The sequence below is a fragment of the Schistocerca nitens genome, chromosome 9, assembly GCF_023898315.1.
Source record: "Schistocerca nitens isolate TAMUIC-IGC-003100 chromosome 9, iqSchNite1.1, whole genome shotgun sequence".
NCBI classification, from domain to species: Eukaryota; Metazoa; Arthropoda; class Insecta; order Orthoptera; family Acrididae; genus Schistocerca; species Schistocerca nitens.
In genome coordinates this window covers 524,080,734-524,100,444 of record NC_064622.1, presented here as the reverse complement: position 1 = coordinate 524,100,444, position 19,711 = coordinate 524,080,734, and positions in this window count along the sequence as shown.

The window sequence follows — 19,711 nt, the reverse complement described above, 5'->3', positions numbered from 1 at the left end:
TTGTATTCAATTCCGATGCGATTTCTTTGCTTCTACGTAAATGTGAAGGTCCAAGGGATACAGTAAACCTGCACTGGCGCATCGGAATCTAATACTGGTCTCCCAGGAGCCGCTCAAACCAAAAACTCTTAGAAGATTCACTCTTCCTATACGTATGTCGGCATTGTACCTTTTGTATTTAATTCCGATGGGATTTCTATGTTTCATCGCCAATGTGAAGGTGCGAGGCATACAGTAAACCTGCACTGGTGCATCGGAATCTAATACTGGTCTCCCAGGAGCCGCGCAAACCACAAACTCATAGAAGATTCACTCTTCTTGTACTTAAGTCGGCATTGTGCCTTTTGTATTCAATTCCGATGCGATTTCTATGCTTCTTCGTAAATGTGAAGGTCCAAGGGATACAGTAAACCTGCACTGGCGCATCGGAAGCTAATACTGGTCTCCCAGGAGCCGCTCAAACCACAAACTCTTAGAAGATTCACTCCTCTTGTACTTAAGTCGGCATCGTGCATTTTGTATTCAATTCCGATGCGAATTCTATGTTTCATCGTCAATATGAAGGTGCAAGGGATACAGTAAACCTGCACTGGTGCATCGGAATCTAATACTGGTCTCCCAGGAGCCGCTCAAACCACAAACTCTTAGAAGATTCATACTTCTAGTACTTAAGTCGGCATTGTGCATTTCGTATTCAATTCCGATGCGATTTCTATGTTTCATCGTCAATGTGAAGGTCCAAGGGATACAGTAAACCTGCAATGGTGCATCGGAATCTAATACTGGTCTCCCAGGAGCCGCTCAAACCACAAACTCTTAGAAGATTCTCTCTTCCTATACTTAAGTTGGCATTGTGCCTTTTGTATTCAATTCCGATGCGATATCTATGTTTCATCGTCAATGTGAAGCTCCAAGGGATACAGTAAACCTGCACTGGTGCATCGGAATCTAATACTGGGCTATCAGGAGCCGCTCAAACCACAAAGTCTTTGAAGATTCACTCTTCTTGTACTTAAGTCGGCATTGTGCATTTTGTATTCAATTCCGATGCGATTTCTATGTTTCATCGTCAATGTGAAGGTCCAAGGGATACAGTAAACCTGCACTGGTGCATCGGAATCTAATACTGGTCTCCCAGGAGCCGCTCAAACCACAAACTCTTAGAAGATTCACTCTTCTTGTACCTAAGTCGGCATTGTGCCTTTTGTATTCAATTCCGATGCGATTTCTATGTTTCATCGTCAATGGGAAGGTCCAACGGATACAGTAAACCTGCACTGGTGCATCGGAATCTAATACTGGTCTCCCAGGAGCCGCGCAAACCACAAACTCTTAGAAGATTCACTCTTCTTGTACTTAAGTCGGCATTGTGCATTTTGTATTCAATTCCGATGCGATTTCTATGTTTCATCGTCAATGTGAAGGTCCAAGGGATACAGTAAACCTGCACTGGTGCATCGGAATCTAATACTGGTCTCCCAGGAGCCGCTCAAACCACAAATTCTTAGAAGATTCACTCTTCTTGTACTTAAGTCGGCATTGTGCCTTTTGTATTCAACTCCGATGCGATTTCTATTCTTCATCGTCAATGTGAATGTCCAAGGGATACAGTAAACCTGCACTGGTGCATCGGAATCTAATACTGGTCTCCCATTAACCGCTCAAACCACAAACTCTTGGAAGATTCACTCTTCTTGTACTTAGTCGGCATTGTGCCTTTTGTATTCAATTCCGATGCGATTTCTATGCTTCTTCGTAAATGTGAAGTTCCAAGGCATACAGTAAACCTGCACTGGCGCATCGGAATCTAATACTGGTCTCCCAAGAGCCGCTCAAACCAAAAACTCTTAGAAGATTCACTCTTCCTATACGTATGTCGTCATTGTGCCTTTTGTATTCAATTCCGATGGGATTTCTATGTTCATCGCCAATGTGAAGGTGCGAGGGATACAGTAAACCTGCACTGGTGCATCGGAATCTAATACTGGTCTCCCAGGAGCCGCTCAAACCACAAACTCATAGAAGATTCACTCTTCTTGTACTTAAGTCGGCATTGTGCCTTTTGTATTCAATTCCGATGCGATTTCTATGTTTCATCGTCAATGTGAAGGTCCAAGGGATACAGTAAACCTGCACTGGTGCAACGGAATCTAATACTGGTCTCCGAGGAGCCGCTCATACCACAAACTCTTAGAAGATTCACTCTCCTTGTACTTAAGACGGCTTTGTGCCTTTTGTATTCAATTCCGATGCGATTTCTATGTTTCATCGTCAATGTGAAGGTCCAAGGGATACAGTAAACCTGCACTGGTGCATCGTAATCTAATACTGGTATCCCAGGAGCTGCTCAAACCACAAACTCTTAGAAGATTCACTCTTCTTGTGCTTATGTCGGCATTGTGCATTTTGTATGCAATTCCGATGCGATTTCTATGTTTCATCGTCAATGTGAATGTCCAAGGGATACAGTAAACCTGCACTGGTGCATCGGAATCTAATACTGGTCTCCCAGGAGCCGCTCAAACCACAAACTCTTAGAAGATTCACTCTTCCTATACTTAAGTCGGCATTGTGCCTTTTGTATTCAATTCCGATGCGATTTCTATGTTTCATCCTCAATGTGAAGATCCAAGGGATAGAGTAAACCTGCACTGGTGCATCGGAATCTAACACTGGTCTCCCAGGAGCCGCTCAAACCACAAACTCTTAGAAGATTCACTCTTCTTGTACTTATGTCGGCATTGTGCCTTTTGTATTGAATTTCGATGCGATTTCTATGTTTCATCGTCAATGTGAAGGTCCAAGGGATACAGTAAACCTGCACTGGTGGATCGGAATCTAATACTGGTCTGCCAGGAGCCGCTCAAACCACAAACTCTTAGAAGATTCACTATTGCTATACTTAAAACGGCATTGTGCCTTTTGTATTCAATTCCGATGCGATTTCTATGTTTCATCGTCAATGTGAAGGTCCAAGGGATCAGTAAACCTGCACTGGTGCATCGGAATCTAATACTGGTCTCCCAGGAGCCGCTCAAACCACAAACTCTTAGAAGATTCACTCTTCTTGTACTTAAGTCGGCATTGTGCATTTTGTATTCAATTCCGATGCGATTTCTATGTTTCATCGTCAATGTGAAGGTCCAAGGGATACCGTAAACCTGTACTGGTGCTTCGGAATCTAATACTGGTCTCCCAGGAGCCGCTCAAACCACAAATTCTTAGAAGATTCACTCTTCCTATACTTAAGTCGTCATTGTGCATTTTGCATTCAATTCCGCTGCGATTTCTATGTTTCATCGTCAATGTGAAGGTCCAAGGGATACAGTAAACCTGCTCTGGTGCATCGGAATCTAATACTGGTCTCCCAGGAGCCGCTCAAACCACAAACTCTTAGAAGATTCACTCTTCTTGTTCTTAAGTCGGCATTGTGCATTTTGTATTCAATTCCGATGCGATCTCTATGTTTCATCGTCAATGTGAAGGTCCACGGGACACAGTAAACCTGCACTGGTGCATCGTAATCTAATACTGGTCTCCCAGGAGCCGCTCAAACCACAAACTCTTAGAAGATTCACTCTTCTTGTTCTTAAGTCGGCATTGTGCCTTTTGTATTCAACTCCGATGCGCTTTTCTATGCTTCATCGTCAATGTGAAGGTCCAAGGGATACAGTAAACCTGCACTGGTGCATCGGAATCTAATACTGGTCTCCCAGGAGAAGCTCAAACCACAAACTCTTAGAAGATTCACTCTTCCTATACTTAAGTCGGCATTGTGCCTTTTTATTCAATTCCGATGCGATTTCTATGTTTCATCGTCAATGTGAACGTCCAAGGGATACAGTAAACCTGCACTGGTGCATCGGAATCTAATACTGGTTTCCCAGGAGCCGCTCAAACCACAAACTCCAAGAAGATTCACTCTTCTTGTACTTAAGTCGGCATTGTGTATTTTGTATTCAATTCCGATGCGATTTCTATGTTTCATCCTCAATGTGAGGGTCCAAGGGATACAGTAAAACTGCACTGGTGCATCGGTATCTAATACCGGTCTCCCAGGAGCCGCTCAAACCACAAACTCTTAGAAGATTCACTCTTCTTGTACTTAAGTCGGCATTGTGCCTTTTGTATTCATTCCGATACGATTTCTATGTTTCATCCTCAATGTGAGGGTCCAAGGGATACAGTAAAACTGCACTGGTGCATCGGAATCTAATACCGGTCTCCCAGGAGCCGCTCAAACCACAAACTCTTAGAAGATTCACTCTTCTTGTACTTAAGTCTGCATTGTGCCTTTTGTATTCAATTCCGATGCGATTTCTATGCTTCATCGTCAATGTGAAGGTCCAAGGGATACCCTAAACCTGCACTGGTGCATCGGAATCTAATACTGGTCTCCAAGGAGCCGCTCAAACCACAGACTCTTAGAAGATTCACTCTTCCTATACTTAAGTTGGCATTGTGCATTTTGTATTCAATTCCGATGCGATTTCTATGGTTCATCGCCAATGTGAAGGTCCAAGGGATACAGTAAACCTGCACTGGTGCATCGGAATCTAATACTGGTCTCCCATTAACTGCTCAAACCACAAACTCTTAGAAGATTCACTCTTCTTGTACTTAAGTCGGCATTGTGCCTTTTGTATTCAATTCCGATGCGATTTCTTTGCTTCTTCGTAAATGTGAAGGTCCAAGGGATACAGTAAACATGCACTGGCGCATCGGAATCTAATACTGGTCTCCCAGGAGCCGCTCAAACCAAAAACTCTTAGAAGATTCACTCTTCCTATACGTATGTCGGCATTGTATCTTTTGTATTTAATTCCGATGGGATCTCTATGTTTCATCGCCAATGTGAAGGTGCGAGGCATACAGTAAACCTGCACTGGTGCATCGGAATCTAATACTGGTCTCCCAGGAGCCGCGCAAACCACAAACTCATAGAAGATTCACTCTTCTTGTACTTAAGTCGGCATTGTGCCTTTTGTATTCAATTCCGATGCGATTTCTATGCTTCTTCGTAAATGTGAAGGTCCAAGGGATACAGTAAACCTGCGCTGGCGCATCGGAAGCTAATACTGGTCTCCCAGGAGCCGCTCAAACCACAAACTCTTAGAAGATTCACTCCTCTTGTACTTAAGTCGGCATCGTGCATTTTGTATTCAATTCCGATGCGAATTCTATGTTTCATCGTCAATATGAAGGTGCAAGGGATACAGTAAACCTGCACTGGTGCATCGGAATCTAATACTGGTCTCCCAGGAGCCGCTCAAACCACAAACTCTTAGAAGATTCATACTTCTAGTACTTAAGTCGGCATTGTGCCTTTCGTATTCCATTCCGATGCGATTTCTATGTTTCATCGTCAATGTGAAGGTCCAAGGGATACAGTAAACCTGCAATGGTGCATCGGAATCTAATACTGGTCTCCCAGGAGCCGCTCAAACCACAAACTCTTAGAAGATTCCCTCTTCCTATACTTAAGTTGGCATTGTGCCTTTTGTATTCAATTCCGATGCGATATCTATGTTTCATCGTCAATGTGAAGCTCCAAGGGATACAGTAAACCTGCACTGGTGCATCGCAATCTAATACTGGTCTATCAGGAGCCGCTCAAACCACAAACTCTTTGAAGATTCACTCTTCTTGTACTTAAGTCGGCATTGTGCCTTTTGTATTCAATTCCGATGCGATTTCTATGTTTCATCGTCAATGTGAAGGTCCAAGGGATACAGTAAACCTGCACTGGTGCATCGGAATCTAATACTGGTCTCCCAGGAGCCGCTCAAACCAGAAACTCTTAGAAGATTCACTCTTCTTGTACCTAAGTCGGCATTGTGCCTTTTGTATTCAATTCCGATGCGATTTCTATGTTTCATCGTCAATGGGAAGGTCCAACGGATACAGTAAACCTGCACTGGTGCATCGGAATCTAATACTGGTCTCCCAGGAGCCGCGCAAACCACAAACTCATAGAAGATACACTCTTCTTGTACTTAAGTCGGCATTGTGCCTTTTGTATTCAATTCCGATGCGATTTCTATGTTTCATCGTCAATGTGAAGGTCCAAGGGATACAGTAAACCTGCACTGGTGGATCGGAATCTAATACTGGTCTTCCAGGAGCCGCTCAAACCACAAACTCTTAGAAGATTCACTCTTGCTATACTTAATACGGCATTGTGCCTTTTGTATTCAATTCCGATGCGATTTCTATGTTTCATCGTCAATGTGAAGGTCCAAGCGATACAGTAAACCTGCACTGATGCATCGGAATCTAATACTGGTCTCCCATTAACCGCTCAAACCACAAACTCTTAGAAGATTCACTCTTCTTGTTCTTAAGTCGGCATTGTGCATTTTGTATTCAATTCCGATGCGATCTCTATGTTTCATCGTCAATGTGAAGGTCCAAGGGATCAGTAAACCTGCACTGGTGCATCGGAATCTAATACTGGTCTCCCAGGAGCCGCTCAAACCACAGACTCTTAGAAGATTCACTCTTCTTGTACTTAAGTCGGCATTGTGCATTTTGTATTCAATTCCGATGCGATTTCTATGTTTCATCGTCAATGTGAAGGTCCAAGGGATACCGTAAACCTGTACTGGTGCTACGGAATCTAATACTGGTCTCCCAGGAGCCGCTCAAACCACAAATTCTTAGAAGATTCACTCTTCCTATACTTAAGTCGGCATTGTGCCTTTTGCATTCAATTCCGCTGCGATTTCTATGTTTCATCGTCAATGTGAAGGTCCAAGGGATACAGTAAACCTGCACTGGTGCATCGGAATCTAATACTGGTCTCCCAGGAGCCGCTCAAACCACAAACTCTTAGAAGATTCACTCTTCTTGTTCTTAAGTCGGCATTGTGCATTTTGTATTCAATTCCGATGCGATCTCTATGTTTCATCGTCAATGTGAAGGTCCAAGGGACACAGTAAACCTGCACTGGTGCATCGTAATCTAATACTGGTCTCCCAGGAGCCGCTCAAACCACAAACTCCTAGAAGATTCTCTCTTCTTGTACTTAAGTCGGCATTGTGCCTTTTGTATTCAATTCCGATGCGATATCTATGTTTCATCGTCAATGTGAAGGGCCAAGGGATACAGTGAACCTGCACTGATGCATCGGAATCGACTACTGGTCTCCCAGGAGCCGTTCAAACCACAAACTCATAGAAGATTCACTCTTCTTGTACTTAAGTTGGTATTGTGCCTTTTGTATTCAATTCCGATGCGATATCTATGTTTCATCGTCAATGTGAAGGTCCAAGGGATACACTAAACCTGCACTGGTGCATCGGAATCTAATACTGGTCTCCCAGGAGCTATTCAAACCTCAGACTCTTAGAAGATTCACTCTTCTTGTACTTAAGTAGGCATTGTGCCTTTTGTATTCAACTCCGATGCGATTTCTATGTTTCATCCTCAATGTGAGGGTCCAAGGGATACAGTAAAACTGCACAGGTGCATCGGAATCTAATACTGGTCTCCCAGGAGCCGCTCAAACCACAAACTCTTAGAAGATTCACTCGTCTTGTACTTAAGTCGGCATTGTGCCTTTTGTATTCAATTCCGATGCGATTTCTATGCTTCATCGTCAATGTGAAGGTCCAAGGGATACAGTAAACCTGCACTGGTGCATCGGAATCTAATACTGGTCTCCCAGGAGCCGCTCAAACCACAAACTCTTTGAAGATTCACTCGTCTTGTACTTAAGTCGGCATTGTGCCTTTTGTATTCAATTCCGATGCGATTTCTATGCTTCATCGTCAATGTGAAGGTCCAAGGGATACACTAAACCTGCACTGGTGCATCGGAATCTAATACTGGTCTCCAAGGAGCCGCTCAAACCACAAACTCTTAGAAGATTCACTCTTCCTATACTTAAGTTGGCATTGTGCCTTTTGTATTCAATTCCGATGCGATTTCTATGCTTCTTCGTAAATGTGAAGGTCCAAGGGATACAGTAAACCTGCACTGGCGCATCGGAATCTAATACTGGTCTCCCAGGAGCCGCTCAAACCAAAAACTCTTAGAAGATTCACTCTTCCTATACATATGTCGGCATTGTACATTTTGTATTTAATTCCGATGGGATTTCTATGTTTCATCGCCAATGTGAAGGTGCGAGGCATACAGTAAATCTGCACTGGTGCATCGGAATCTAATACTGGTCTCCCAGGAGCCGCGCAAACCACAAACTCTTAGAAGATTCACTCTTCTTGTACTTAAGTCGGCATTGTGCCTTTTGTATTCAATTCCGATGCGATTTCTATGTTTCATCGTCAATGGGAAGGTCCAAGGGATACAGTAAACCTGCACTGGTGCATCGGAATTTAATACTGGTCTCCCAGGAGCCGCGCAAACCACAAACTCATAGAAGATACACTCTTCTTGTACTTAAGTAGGCATTGTGCTTTTTGTATTCGATTCCGATGCGATTTCTATGCTTCTTCGGAAATGTGAAGGTCCAAGGGATAAAGTAAACTTGCACTTGTGCATCGGAATCTAATACTGGTCTCCCAGGAGACGCTCTAACCACAAACTCTTAGAAGATTCACTCTTCCTATACTTATGTCGGCATTGTGCATTTTGTATGCAATTCCGATGCGATTTCTATGTTTCATCGTCAATGTGAAGGTCCAAGGGATACAGTAAACCTGCACTGGTGCATCGGAATCTAATACTGGTCTCCCAGGAGCCGCTCAAACCACAAACTCTTAGAAGATTCACTCTTCCTTTACTTAAGACGGTATTGTGCCGTTTGTATTCATTTCCGATGCGATTTCTATGTTTCATCGACAATGTAAAGATCCAAGGGATAGAGTAAACCTGCACTGGTGCATCGGAATCTAACACTGGTCTCCCAGGAGCCGCTCAAACCACAAACTCTTAGAAGATTCACTCTTCTTGTACTTATGTCGGCATTGTGCCTTTTGTATTGAATTTCGATGCGATTTCTATGTTTCATCGTCAATGTGAAGGTCCAAGGGATACAGTAAACCTGCACTGGTGGATCGGAATCTAATACTGGTCTTCCAGGAGCCGCTCAAACCACAAACTCTTAGAAGATTCACTCTTGCTATACTTAAAACGGCATTGTGCCTTTTGTATTCAATTCCGATGCGATTTCTATGTTTCATCGTCAATGTGAAGGTCCAAGCGATACAGTAAACCTGCACTGGTGCATCGGAATCTAATACTGGTCTCCCATTAACCGCTCAAAACACAAACTCTTAGAAGATTCACTCTTCATGTTCTTAAGTCGGCATTGTGCATTTTGTATTCAATTCCGATGCGATCTCTATGTTTCATCGTCAATGTGAAGGTCCAAGGGATCAGTAAACCTGCACTGCTGCATCGGAATCTAATACTGGTCTCCCAGGAGCCGCTCAAACCACAAACTCTTAGAAGATTCACTCTTCTTGTACTTAAGTCGGCATTGTGCATTTTGTATTCAATTCCGATGCGATTTCTATGTTTCATCGTCAATGTGAAGGTCCAAGGGATACCGTAAACCTGTACTGGTGCTTCGGAATCTAATACTGGTCTCCCAGGAGCCACTCAAACCACAAATTATTAGAAGATTCACTCTTCCTATACTTAAGTCGGCATTGTGCCTTTTGCATTCAATTCCGCTGCGATTTCTATGTTTCATCGTCAATGTGAAGGTCCAAGGGATACAGTAAACCTGCACTGGTGCATCGGAATCTAATACTGGTCTCCCAGGAGCCGCTCAAACCACAAACTCTTAGAAGATTCACTCTTCTTGTTCTTAAGTCGGCATTGTGCATTTTGTATTCAATTCCGATGCGATCTCTATGTTTCATCGTCAATGTGAAGGTCCAAGGGACACAGTAAACCTGCACAGGTGCATCGTAATCTATTACTGGTCTCCCAGGAGCCGCTCAAACCACAAACTCTTAGAAGATTCTCTCTTCTTGTACTTAAGTCGGCATTGTGCCTTTTGTATTCAATTCCGATGCGATATCTATGTTTCATCGTCAATGTGAAGGTCCAAGGGATACAGTAAACCTGCACTGGTGCATCGGAATCTAATACTGGTCTCCCAGGAGCCGCTCAAACCACAAACTCTTAGAAGATTCACTCTTCCTATACTTAAGTCGGCATTGTGCCTTTTTATTCAATTCCGATGCGATTTCTATGTTTCATCGTCAATGTGAACGTCCAAGGGATACAGTAAACCTGCACTGGTGCATCGGAATCTAATACTGGTCTCCCAGGAGCCGCTCAAACCACAAACTCCTAGAAGATTCACTCTTCTTGTACTTAAGTCGGCATTGTGCATTTTGTATTCAATTCCGATGCGATTTCTATGTTTCATCCTCAATGTGAGGGTCCAAGGGATACAGTAAAACTGCACAGGTGCATCGGAATCTAATACCGGTCTCCCAGGAGCCGCTCAAACCACAAACTCTTAGAAGATTCACTCGTCTTGTACTTAAGTCGGCATTGTGCCTTTTGTATTCAATTCCGATGCGATTTCTATGCTTCATCGTCAATGTGAAGGTCCAAGGGATACAGTAAACCTGCACTGGTGCATCGGAATCTAATACTGGTCTCCCAGGAGCCGCTCAAACCACAAACTCTTTGAAGATTCACTCGTCTTGTACTTAAGTCGGCATTGTGCCTTTTGTATTCAATTCCGATGCGATTTCTATGCTTCATCGTCAATGTGAAGGTCCAAGGGATACACTAAACCTGCACTGGTGCATCGGAATCTAATACTGGTCTCCAAGGAGCCGCTCAAACCACAAACTCTTAGAAGATTCACTCTTCCTATACTTAAGTTGGCATTGTGCCTTTTGTATTCAATTCCGATGCGATTTCTATGCTTCTTCGTAAATGTGAAGGTCCAAGGGATACAGTAAACCTGCACTGGCGCATCGGAATCTAATACTGGTCTCCCAGGAGCCGCTCAAACCAAAAACTCTTAGAAGATTCACTCTTCCTATACATATGTCGGCATTGTACATTTTGTATTTAATTCCGATGGGATTTCTATGTTTCATCGCCAATGTGAAGGTGCGAGGCATACAGTAAATCTGCACTGGTGCATCGGAATCTAATACTGGTCTCCCAGGAGCCGCGCAAACCACAAACTCTTAGAAGATTCACTCTTCTTGTACTTAAGTCGGCATTGTGCCTTTTGTATTCAATTCCGATGCGATTTCTATGTTTCATCGTCAATGGGAAGGTCCAAGGGATACAGTAAACCTGCACTGGTGCATCGGAATTTAATACTGGTCTCCCAGGAGCCGCGCAAACCACAAACTCATAGAAGATACACTCTTCTTGTACTTAAGTAGGCATTGTGCTTTTTGTATTCGATTCCGATGCGATTTCTATGCTTCTTCGGAAATGTGAAGGTCCAAGGGATAAAGTAAACTTGCACTTGTGCATCGGAATCTAATACTGGTCTCCCAGGAGACGCTCTAACCACAAACTCTTAGAAGATTCACTCTTCCTATACTTATGTCGGCATTGTGCATTTTGTATGCAATTCCGATGCGATTTCTATGTTTCATCGTCAATGTGAAGGTCCAAGGGATACAGTAAACCTGCACTGGTGCATCGGAATCTAATACTGGTCTCCCAGGAGCCGCTCAAACCACAAACTCTTAGAAGATTCACTCTTCCTATACTTAAGACGGTATTGTGCCTTTTGTATTCATTTCCGATGCGATTTCTATGTTTCATCGACAATGTAAAGATCCAAGGGATAGAGTAAACCTGCACTGGTGCATCGGAATCTAACACTGGTCTCCCAGGAGCCGCTCAAACCACAAACTCTTAGAAGATTCACTCTTCTTGTACTTATGTCGGCATTGTGCCTTTTGTATTGAATTTCGATGCGATTTCTATGTTTCATCGTCAATGTGAAGGTCCAAGGGATACAGTAAACCTGCACTGGTGGATCGGAATCTAATACTGGTCTTCCAGGAGCCGCTCAAACCACAAACTCTTAGAAGATTCACTCTTGCTATACTTAAAACGGCATTGTGCCTTTTGTATTCAATTCCGATGCGATTTCTATGTTTCATCGTCAATGTGAAGGTCCAAGCGATACAGTAAACCTGCACTGGTGCATCGGAATCTAATACTGGTCTCCCATTAACCGCTCAAACCACAAACTCTTAGAAGATTCACTCTTCATGTTCTTAAGTCGGCATTGTGCATTTTGTATTCAATTCCGATGCGATCTCTATGTTTCATCGTCAATGTGAAGGTCCAAGGGATCAGTAAACCTGCACTGCTGCATCGGAATCTAATACTGGTCTCCCAGGAGCCGCTCAAACCACAAACTCTTAGAAGATTCACTCTTCTTGTACTTAAGTCGGCATTGTGCATTTTGTATTCAATTCCGATGCGATTTCTATGTTTCATCGTCAATGTGAAGGTCCAAGGGATACCGTAAACCTGTACTGGTGCTTCGGAATCTAATACTGGTCTCCCAGGAGCCACTCAAACCACAAATTATTAGAAGATTCACTCTTCCTATACTTAAGTCGGCATTGTGCCTTTTGCATTCAATTCCGCTGCGATTTCTATGTTTCATCGTCAATGTGAAGGTCCAAGGGATACAGTAAACCTGCACTGGTGCATCGGAATCTAATACTGGTCTCCCAGGAGCCGCTCAAACCACAAACTCTTAGAAGATTCACTCTTCTTGTTCTTAAGTCGGCATTGTGCATTTTGTATTCAATTCCGATGCGATCTCTATGTTTCATCGTCAATGTGAAGGTCCAAGGGACACAGTAAACCTGCACAGGTGCATCGTAATCTATTACTGGTCTCCCAGGAGCCGCTCAAACCACAAACTCTTAGAAGATTCTCTCTTCTTGTACTTAAGTCGGCATTGTGCCTTTTGTATTCAATTCCGATGCGATATCTATGTTTCATCGTCAATGTGAAGGTCCAAGGGATACAGTAAACCTGCACTGGTGCATCGGAATCTAATACTGGTCTCCCAGGAGCCGCTCAAACCACAAACTCTTAGAAGATTCACTCTTCCTATACTTAAGTCGGCATTGTGCCTTTTTATTCAATTCCGATGCGATTTCTATGTTTCATCGTCAATGTGAACGTCCAAGGGATACAGTAAACCTGCACTGGTGCATCGGAATCTAATACTGGTCTCCCAGGAGCCGCTCAAACCACAAACTCCTAGAAGATTCACTCTTCTTGTACTTAAGTCGGCATTGTGCATTTTGTATTCAATTCCGATGCGATTTCTATGTTTCATCCTCAATGTGAGGGTCCAAGGGATACAGTAAAACTGCACAGGTGCATCGGAATCTAATACCGGTCTCCCAGGAGCCGCTCAAACCACAAACTCTTAGAAGATTCACTCTTCTTGTACTTAAGTCGCCATTGTGCCTTTTGTATTCAATTCCGATGCGATTTCTATGTTTCATCCTCAATGTGAGGGTCCAAGGGATACAGTAAAACTGCACTGGTGCATCGGACTCTAATACTGGTCTCCCAGGAGCCGCTCAAACCACAAACTCTTAGAAGATTCACTCTTCTTGTACTTAAGTCTGCATTGTGCCTTTTGTATTCAATTCCGATGCGATTTCTATGCTTCATCGTCAATGTGAAGGTCCAAGGGATACAGTAAACCTGCACTGGTGCATCGGAATCTAATACTGGTCTCCCAGGAGCCGCTCAAACCACAAACTCTTAGAAGAATCACTCGTCTTGTACTTAAGTCGGCATTGTGCCTTTTGTATTCAATTCCGATGCGATTTCTATGCTTCATCGTCAATGTGAAGGTCCAAGGGATACACTAAACCTGCACTGGTGCATCGGAATCTAATACTGGTCTCCAAGGAGCCGCTCAAACCACAAACTCTTAGATGATTCACTCTTCCTATACTTAAGTTGGCATTGTGCCTTTTGTATTCAATTCCGATGCGATTTCTATGCTTCTTCGTAAATGTGAAGGTCCAAGGGATACAGTAAACCTGTACTGGCGCATCGGAATCTAATACTGGTCTCCCAGGAGCCGCTCAAACCACAAACTCTTAGAAGATGCACACTTCTAGTACGTAAAACGGCATTGTGCCTTTCGTATTCAATTCCGATGCGATTTCTATGTTTCATCCTCAATGTGAGGGTAAAAGGGATACAGTAAAACTGCACAGGTGCATCGGAATCTAATATCGGTCTCCAAGGAGCCGCTCAAACCACAAACTCTTAGAAGATTCACTCTTCTTGTACTTAAGTCGGCATTGTGCCTTTTGTATTCAATTCCGATGCGATTTTTATGTTTCATCCTCAATGTGAGGGTCCAAGGGATACAGTAAAACTGCACTGGTGCATCGGAATCTAATACTGGTCTCCCAGGAGCCGCTCAAACCACAAACTCTTAGAAGATTCACTCTTCTTGTACTTAAGTCTGCATTGTGCCTTTTGTATTCAATTCCGATGCGATTTCTATGCTTCATCGTCAATGTGAAGGTCCAAGGGATACTGTAAACCTGCACTGGTGCATCGGAATCTAATACTGGTCTCCCAGGAGCCGCTCAAACCACAAACTCTTAGAAGATTCACTCTTCTTGTACTTAAGTCGGCATTGTGCCTTTTGTATTCAATTCCGATGCGATTTCTATGCTTCATCGTCAATGTGAAGGTCCAAGGGATACACTAAACCTGCACTGGTGCATCGGAATCTAATACTGGTCTCCAAGGAGCCGCTCAAACCACAAACTCTTAGAAGATTCACTCTTCTTGTTCTTAAGTCGGCATTGTGCATTTTGTATTCAATTCCGATGCGATTTCTATGTTTCATCCTCAATGTGAAGGTCCAAGGGACACAGTTAACCTGCACTGGTGCATCGGAATCTAATACTGGTCTCCCAGGAGCCGCTCAAACCACAAACTCTTAGAAGATTCACTCTTCTTGTTCTTAAGTCGGCATTGTGCATTTTGTATTCAATTCCGATGCGATCTCTATGTTTCATCGTCAATGTGAAGGTCCAAGGGACACAGTAAACCTGCACTGGAGCATCGTAATCTAATACTGGTCTCCCAGGAACCGCTCAAACCACAAACTCTTAGAAGATTCTCTCTTCTTGTACTTAAGTCGGCATTGTGCCTTTTGTATTCAATTCCGATGCGATGTCTATGTTTCATCGTCAATGTGAAGGTCCAAGGGATACAGTGAACCTGCACTGGTGCATCGGAATCGACTACTGGTCTCCCAGGAGCCGTTCAAACCACAAACTCATAGAAGATTCACTCTTCTTGTACTTAAGTTGGCATTGTGCCTTTTGTATTCAATTCCGATGCGATATCTATGTTTCATCGTCAATGTGAAGGTCCAAGGGATACAATAAACCTGCACTGGTGCATCGGAATCTAATACTGGTCTCCCAGGAGCTACTCAAACCTCAAACTCTTAGAAGATTCACTCTTCTTGTACTTAAGTCGGCATTGTGCATTTTGTATTCAACTCCGATGCGATTTCTATGCTTCATCGTCAATGTGAAGGTCCAAGGGATACAGTAAACCTGCACTGGTGCATCGGAATCTAATACTGGTCTCCCAGGAGCCGCTCAAACCACAAACTCTTAGAAGATTCACTCTTCCTATACTTAAGTCGGCATTGTGCCTTTTTAGTCAATTCCGATGCGATTTCTATGTTTCATCGTCAATGTGAAGGTCCAAGGGATACAGTAAACGTGCACTGGTGCATCGGAATCTAATACTGGTCTCCCAGGAGCCGCTCAAACCACAAACTCCTAGAAGATTTACTCTTCTTGTACTTAAGTCGGCATTGTGCATTTTGTATTCAATTCCGATGCGATTTCTATGTTTCATCCTCAATGTGAGGGTCCAAGGGATACAGTAAAACTGCACTGGTGCATCGGAATCTAATACCTGTCTCCCAGGAGCCGCTCAAACCACAAACTCTTAGAAGATTCACTCTTCTTGTACTTAAGTCGGCATTGTGCCTTTTGTATTCAATTCCGATGCGATTTCTATGTTTCATCCTCAATGTAAGGGTCCAAGGGATACAGTAAAACTGCACTGGTGCATCGGAATCTAATACTGGTCTCCCAGGAGCCGCTCAAACCACAAACTCTTAGAAGTTTCATTCTTATTGTACTTAAGTCGGCATTGTGCATTTTGTATTCAATTCCGCTGCGATTTCTATGTTTCATCGTCAATGTGAAGGTCCAAGGGATACAGTAAACCTGCACTGGTGCATCGGAATCTAATACTGGTCTCCCAGGAGCCGCTCAAACCACAAACTCTTACAAGATTCACACTTCTAGTACTTAAGTCGGCATTGTGCCTTTCGTATTCAATTCAATGCGATTTCTATGTTTCATCGTCGATGTGAAGGTCCAAGGGATACAGTAAACCTGCACTGGTGCATCGGAATCTAATACTGGTCTCCCAGGAGCCGCTCAAACCACAAACTCATAGAAGATTCTCTCTTCCTATACTTAAGTTGGCATTGTGCCTTTTGTATTCAATTCCGATGCGATATCTATGTTTCATCGTCAATGTGAAGGTCCAAGGGATACAGTAAAACTGCACTGGTGCATCGGAATCTAATACTGGTCTCCCAGGAGCCGCTCAAACCACAAACTCTTAGAAGTTTCACTCTTATTGTACTTAAGTCGGCATTGTGCATTTTGTATTCAATTCCGATGCGATTTCTATGTTTCATCGTCATGTGAAAGTCCAAGGGATACAGTAAACCTGCACTGGTGCATCGGAATCTAATACTGGTCTCCCAGGAGCCGCTCAAACCACAAACTCTTAGAAGATTCACACTTCTAGTACTTAAGTCGGCATTGTGCCTTTCGTATTCAATTCAATGCGATTTCTATGTTTCATCGTCGATGTGAAGGTCCAAGGGATACAGTAAACCTGCACTGGTGCATCGGAATCTAATACTGGTCTCCCAGGAGCCGCTCAAACCACAAACTCTTAGAAGATTCTCTCTTCCTATACTTAAGTTGGCATTGTGCCTTTTGTATTCAATTCCGATGCGATATCTATGTTTCATCGTCAATGTGAAGGTCCAAGGGATACAGTAAAACTGCACTGGTGCATCGGAATCTAATACTGGTCTCCCAGGAGCCGCTCAAACCACAAACTCTTAGAAGTTTCACTCTTATTGTACTTAAGTCGGCATTGTGCATTTTGTATTCAATTCCGATGCGATTTCTATGTTTCATCGTCATGTGAAAGTCCAAGGGATACAGTAAACCTGCACTTGTGCATCGGAATCTGATACTGGTCTCCCAGGAGCCGCTCAAACCACAAACTCTTAGAAGATTCACTCTTGCTATACTTAAAACGGCATTGTGCCTTTTGTATTCAATTCCGATGCGATTTCTATGTTTCATCGTCAATGTGAAGGTCCAAGCGATACAGTAAACCTGCACTGGTGCATCGGAATCTAATACTGGTCTCCCATTAACCGCTCAAACCACAAACTCTTAGAAGATTCATTCTTCTTGTACTTAAGTCGGCATTGTGCCTTTTGTATTCAATTCCGATGCGATTTCTATGTTTCATCGTCAATGTGAAGGTCCAAGGGATCAGTAAACCATCACTGGTGCATCGGAATCTAATACTGGTCTCCCAGGAGCCGCTCAAACCACAAACTCTTAGAAGATTCACTCTTCTTGTACTTAAGTCGGCATTGTGCATTTTGTATTCAATTCCGATGCGATTTCTATGTTTCATCGTCAATGTGAAGGTCCAAGGGATACCGTAAACCTGTACTGGTGCTTCGGAATCTAATACTGGTCTCCCAGGAGCCACTCAAACCACAAATTCTTAGAAGATTCACTCTTCCTATACTTAAGTCGGCATTGTGCCTTTTGCATTCAATTCCGCTGCGATTTCTATGTTTCATCGTCAATGTGAAGGTCCAAGGGATACAGTAAACCTGCACTGGTGCATCGGAATCTAATACTGGTCTCCCAGGAGCCGCTCAAACCACAAACTCTTAGAAGATTCACTCTTCTTGTTCTTAAGTCGGCATTGTGCATTTTGTATTCAATTCCGATGCGATCTCTATGTTTCATCGTCAATGTGAAGGTCCAAGGGACACAGTAAACCTGCACAGGTGCATCGTAATCTATTACTGGTCTCCCAGGAGCCGCTCAAACCACAAACTCTTAGAAGATTCTCTCTTCTTGTACTTAAGTCGGCATTGTGCCTTTTGTATTCAAGTCCGATGCGATATCTATGTTTCATCGTCAATGTGAAGGTCCAAGGGATACAGTGAACCTGCACTGGTGCATCGGAATCGACTACTGGTCTCCCAGGAGCCGTTCAAACCACAAACTCATAGAAGATTCACTCTTCTTGTACTTAAGTTGGCATTGTGCCTTTTGTATTCAATTCCGATGCGATATCTATGTTTCATCGTCAATGTGAAGGTCCAAGGGATACAATAAACCTGCACTGGTGCATCGGAATCTAATACTGGTCTCCCAGGAGCTATTCAAACCTCAAACTCTTAGAAGATTCACTCTTCTTGTACTTAAGTAGGCATTGTGCCTTTTGTATTCAACTCCGATGCGATTTCTATGCTTCATCGTCAATGTGAAGGTCCAAGGGATACAGTAAACCTGCACTGGTGCATCGGAATCTAATACTGGTCTCCCAGGAGCCGCTCAAACCACAAACTCTTAGAAGATTCACTCTTCCTATACTTAAGTCGGCATTGTGCCTTTTTATTCAATTCCGATGCGATTTCTATGTTTCATCGTCAATGTGAACGTCCAAGGGATACAGTAAACCTGCACTGGTGCATCGGAATCTAATACTGGTCTCCCAGGAGCCGCTCAAACCACAAACTCCTAGAAGATTCACTCTTCTTGTACTTAAGTCGGCATTGTGCATTTTGTATTCAATTCCGATGCGATTTCTATGTTTCATCCTCAATGTGAGGGTCCAAGGGATACAGTAAAACTGCACAGGTGCATCGGAATCTAATACCGGTCTCCCAGGAGCCGCTCAAACCACAAACTCTTAGAAGATTCACTCTTCTTGTACTTAAGTCGCCATTGTGCCTTTTGTATTCAATTCCGATGCGATTTCTATGTTTCATCCTCAATGTGAGGGTCCAAGGGATACAGTAAAACTGCACTGGTGCATCGGACTCTAATACTGGTCTCCCAGGAGCCGCTCAAACCACAAACTCTTAGAAGATTCACTCTTCCTATACTTAAGTTGGCATTGTGCCTATTGTATTCAATTCCGATGCGATTTCTATGCTTCTTCGTAAATGTGAAGGTCCAAGGGATACAGTAAACCTGTACTGGCGCATCGGAATCTAATACTGGTCTCCCAGGAGCCGCTCAAACCAAAAACTCTTAGAAGATTCACTCTTCCTATACATATGTCGGCATTGTACCTTTTGTATTTAATTCCGATGGGATTTCTATGTTTCATCGCCAATGTGAAGGTGCGAGGCATACAGTAAACCTGCACTGGTGCATCGGAATCTAATACTGGTCTCCCAGGAGCCGCGCAAACCACAAACTCTTAGAAGATTCACTCTTCTTGTACTTAAGTCGGCATTGTGCCTTTTGTATTCAATTCCGATGCGATTTCTATGCTTCTTCGTAAATGTGAAGGTCCAAGGGATACAGTAAACCTGCACTGGCGCATCGGAAGCTAATACTGGTCTCCCAGGAGCCGCTCAAAC